Source organism: Penaeus vannamei, chromosome 5 (assembly GCF_042767895.1).
Source record: "Penaeus vannamei isolate JL-2024 chromosome 5, ASM4276789v1, whole genome shotgun sequence".
Taxonomy (NCBI): Eukaryota; Metazoa; Arthropoda; class Malacostraca; order Decapoda; family Penaeidae; genus Penaeus; species Penaeus vannamei.
In genome coordinates, this window is record NC_091553.1 from 31204187 (window position 1) to 31209186 (window position 5000).

The following is a 5000-nucleotide window of genomic DNA, read 5'->3' on the forward strand; positions in this document are numbered from 1 at the left end:
ACTGAAATTTCCTAACCTGGGGTATCATGTAAATTTAGTAATTGATTACCCCTTCGGTACAGCCAGGAGCCTTTCCAGTTGATATCATCTTGCTATTAGAATATGAAAATTAAATTAAGTTAGTTACCCCTAAATAGGTTATTTTAATTTTTTTCTATATGCTCGCTTCGCTCGCACCTCCTCCCCAGAAAAAGCTGAGATGACACCCCTGATAATAAATAATACATATAATGATAACAGAGTTCTTGCAGGCATAAGCTGATGTAATTTAAGACACTTTTAAGACTTTTTAAGACTTTCCAATTGATTTCCAAGACCTGGAGCCACCTGCCGCTGCACACACTTCCCCATAATATCTATGCCTACTTGTCACGTCAGGGACCAAGATCATAAAAAAATAAAATTGCAACCGGCCCATAAGTAAACGGTCGCGTCGATCAGCAAATATTTCCGATCAAGCTGTGTAAAGGTCCGCAAGTGAGTGAATCGCGACGACGTCCGCCGGTAACAGATATATGTACAGCTACCCAGAAAAATATCGTTAGAAAATCATGCTAAACATTCTGACACAAGCAACGATACTTTTTGGATTATAGTTGTTAACGCTACGAAACAGTTAGATTCCCTGATTTTCTAATTACTTTTAAGTATGTGTGGCTTATCTGAATACTGTAAGGCAAATTCCATCCTTTACGGGAATATAATCACCATCTCACAGTGCATCCATGTTAACTCTGGAACGACTATTCAAGACATGAAATAGAACGAGACAAATCTGATAACCAAAATACCAATCCTTCTGTAACATGAGGTTCTGTTCGATATTGAATGTTTCGACACCCCTCTTTACGATAGTTTTCTGTGTAGCTGTACATTTACGCTAGCTTAGATGTGGCTTGGGCAAATTTAAGACAAAATTTAAGATCCGTTTTTAAGACTTTAAGGCCTTAATTTTCCAAAATATTTTTATACATATTAAGAATTTTTAAAGACGTACCCGAACCCTGGGAAATTATTACAAATGTTTTTATAAATGAGATTATGAGGATATACTTTTCATTGTATATGGAAATAGAGGAGGGAAAATTTGGGCAAGGGAAAAAAAAATAAGATTCGTTTTGCTTAGCGCGAAAGTTGGTATATCAGAAATAGGGTAAAAAATAAATTGTTAACGTGGAAATCATTTGGGTATATAACTATCCCAAACAATATATGGGGCTGTTGCGATGCTTACCACTTCAGCCTCTCTCTCTCTCTCTCTCTCTCTCTCTCTCTCTCTCTCTCTCTCTCTCTCTCTCTCTCTCTCTCTCTCTCTCTCTCTCTCTGTGTGTGTGTGTGTGTGTGTGTGTGTGTGTGTGTATGTGTGTGTGTGTGTGTATGTGTGTGTGTGTGTGTGTGTGTAGATGGCACAGTATTTGTCTGTCTAGGCGAAAAGAGATTCATACGGTAGCGCAAAGCAAAGGAGAGGAAGGACAGTAAAATACAAAGGGAAAGGGGGGCTGCAGGCGATTAGATGTCAAATCTTAAGCATTTTAATGTCAATAACATTAGCGGTATTATCATTACTATTATGATCATAAATTATACGAAATGGAGTGAAAATCTAGCTTGGGTTGTTCTAATGCCCTTTGGTTCTCCCCAATCCCTTTAGAAGCATGGTATATTTAAGGATGGCAGATCGAAACACTTTGTAACTGAAAGGTAGATAAAATTTGCATGGAGTATACATTACTATTTAATTTCTCATTTTTTCAGACTCTGAATAAAATATTAGTCACCATTTCTCATAATTCATAACTGAAACGGATCATTAATAGACAGTGCAGGATCGTATGGCAAATACGAAACGACAGATGCTACAAAAGCAAATTAAAAAAATTGCACTAATATCTTAAGAAATCGGAAATATGAGTTAGACAATGTCCCCATACGATAATCCAGTAATGATTCTGTCAGTTACAAAACAAAAAAGCAAGTTGAATTATAATATGACCGTCATCATGGGAAACGCATATACTAGGCTTGTATACCAGAGAGAGAGAGAGAGAGAGAGAGAAATAGGGAGAGGGGGGTGAGAGAGAGAGAAGGGGGGAGTGAGAGAAAAAGATGTAGAGTGAGAGAAAGAGAGAGAGAGGGAGTCAGCATGCTAGATGGAGAGGAGAGAGAGAGAGGGGGGGGCGGCAAGGAGACTATTAAGAATAAGATATTGCCGTTGCCAGAAGACACTCCCCAACACCTGCAGCTGCCTGAGGTGATGCTGAGCTCAAAGTATTGTCCATCGTCACCTGAGAGAATATAATAATTACTAAAACGTGATAAATATCATAAGTAAGCATGGTTTATGATATGAACGTTGCAGAATTGACACAGCCGACAAAATACCCACAGGAAATGTGATTCAGACACTTATACATCAGCTTGCATCTCATGATGGTTGCCTAAAGTGTCATATATATATATATGAGAAGGGTAACTGTAAAGTTGATAAAATTGGACAGTTTACATCAGTGTCCTTTTATGAATTTGTGAGATGTAATAGAAAGATAAAATAATGAATAAATAAATTATATATATATATATATATATATATATATATATATATATATATACTATTAAACTTGTTATACCCTACAGTTCGAAAATATAGTGTACATTACTTAGGTAATCTCATAAAGTTATTGTGATAGGTACACAAATGTATATAATGGTCGTCAGTGCGCTTTTGAGTCTGAAACGAATGGAGATCAACAGTGTGTGATGAGTCAGTCTCATAACTGTTGCTAACTCTGTTTCTTGTTTCCTGTATCTTATCATGACTTGAGTTAGTGACGAGACCATTATTGCCAAGACGTTCTGTTTCGTCTAACCCTGTAAGAGGTCATTCATTCTCTATTTATAATTTCCACGTGCGTAAAAACCGCGCCATTTTAGATTATATTGGAGATCCTGTGGCAGAGGGGATCATTTTTATCACTTTGCTCTTTACACTCTGGGTGGGTGGGTGGGGAGGGGGTCTTTAGAAAAGAGTACTTTTTAACGCCGTGAAAATGATTAAACCCTACGACGCCTCACTCTATCTGGAATTGCGACGGCAATATTTTGTTTCTAGAAGGAAAAACATAATTAGAATTGTAGTAAACGTGGTGAGCATTTCTGTTGAACTATATTTAGAATCGAATTGTAATTTACGAAAGATTGAAAATGAAAATAGAAAGCTAGCTAAGGATCTGGCGGTACCGAAGGGTAATCCTTTTATTATACGCCCTTAACTCGTGTTCGCTTATCACCGTGGGGAGACAGTCCGGAACAGATATGGAGCCGAACGAATGAATGTGATAGATCTTACTATAGAAAGGCGAAGGACAACCGTGACAGAGGATAACCGTATCTCTGTCAAATGTTTCAATTAGAATTTCCCAATCCACTGAAGTAAGGTTGCCTGTGGATCTTGAGTGATATGCACAGTACTCACAATACTTCCATGCGGCATGCTCTCTGCAGGGACCCTTCACTTTTTTGGTATCAAAATGACTTTTCCTTCACTTTCCAGAGAGGATTTGCCTCTTTTCCGTTTTTCTTGAACATTTGATGCATATTCACCACACACACACACACACACACACACACACACACACACACACACACACACACACACACACACACACACACACACACACACATATATATATATATATATATATATATATATATATATAAACCCATTACAACATGTACAATGACTGTAATTCATGATTTTTGAGTAATGACTTGCGAGTGTGCTTTTTTGCCACCAGTGACTAGTTGCTTATAATGGATCACATTCATTTACCTAAATCTTCCGAAGTTTATTTTTATCTCTTTCTGAAGACTCGCATAATATGAATTAAAAAATCTAAGTTAAACTTTTAAACTGATAAAAGATAGATAATAAATGTTCATGATTTTCCAGACTTAAAAACAAAGTCCATGAAATTCCAGGTCTGGTAATATCAATTTCAATTTCCATGATTCTCTAGGACCCTGTTAGGACATTTTCGTAGATTTCCATTTAGCTGTATTATACTGCAACGTCAGTTACTTGTCTCTCTTCTGTAGCGTTTAAATTATTTTAGTCATTTTTAGATATCTTATATATATAATATACAAATTGGTATCACTTGTTGCATAATTTTTGTTGCAATGATATACTATAGGAACAGCTGTATCAGGATTTAGTAGTATATTGAAAGTAACAAATAATTGTGATATCGTTATGCAAAATAGCAAAGCTAGTTAAAATGAGCAATTAATTGCTGGGCGAATCGTATTAATTGGATAGACGAAACAACTACGTTTGGCATGTGGAAAATGTGGGCAGAACCAAGGCATATATATAACTTGACCAAAACGTTTTGTCACGCCTAGTACCAAATTGTAAGTAAATCGTGAATTCATATTATTTTGCACACACACACACACACACACACACACACACACACACACACACACACACACACACACACACACACACACACACACACACACACACACACACACACACACACACACACACACACACACACACACACACACACACACACACACACACACACACACACACACACACACACACACACACACACACACACACACACACACACACACACACACAGAGAGAGAGAGAGAGAGAGAGAGAGAGAGAGAGAGAGAGAGAGAGAGAGAGAGAGAGAGAGAGAGAGAGAGAGAGAGAGAGGGAGAGGGAGAGATAGACAGACAGACAGACAGGCATGCAGAGACAGACAGACAGACAGACAGACAGACAGACTGACTGACTGACTGACTGACTGACTGACTGACAGAGAGAGAGAGAGAGAGAGAGAGAGAGAGAGAGAGAGAGAGAGAGAGAGAGAGAGAGAGAGAGAGACCAGAACGTTTTGTTGAGTTGACAGGCTTATTTATATTATTAAAAAATATAATTACTTTCTGAATTCTACAATCCACAACGAACATCCCTTCGCGTT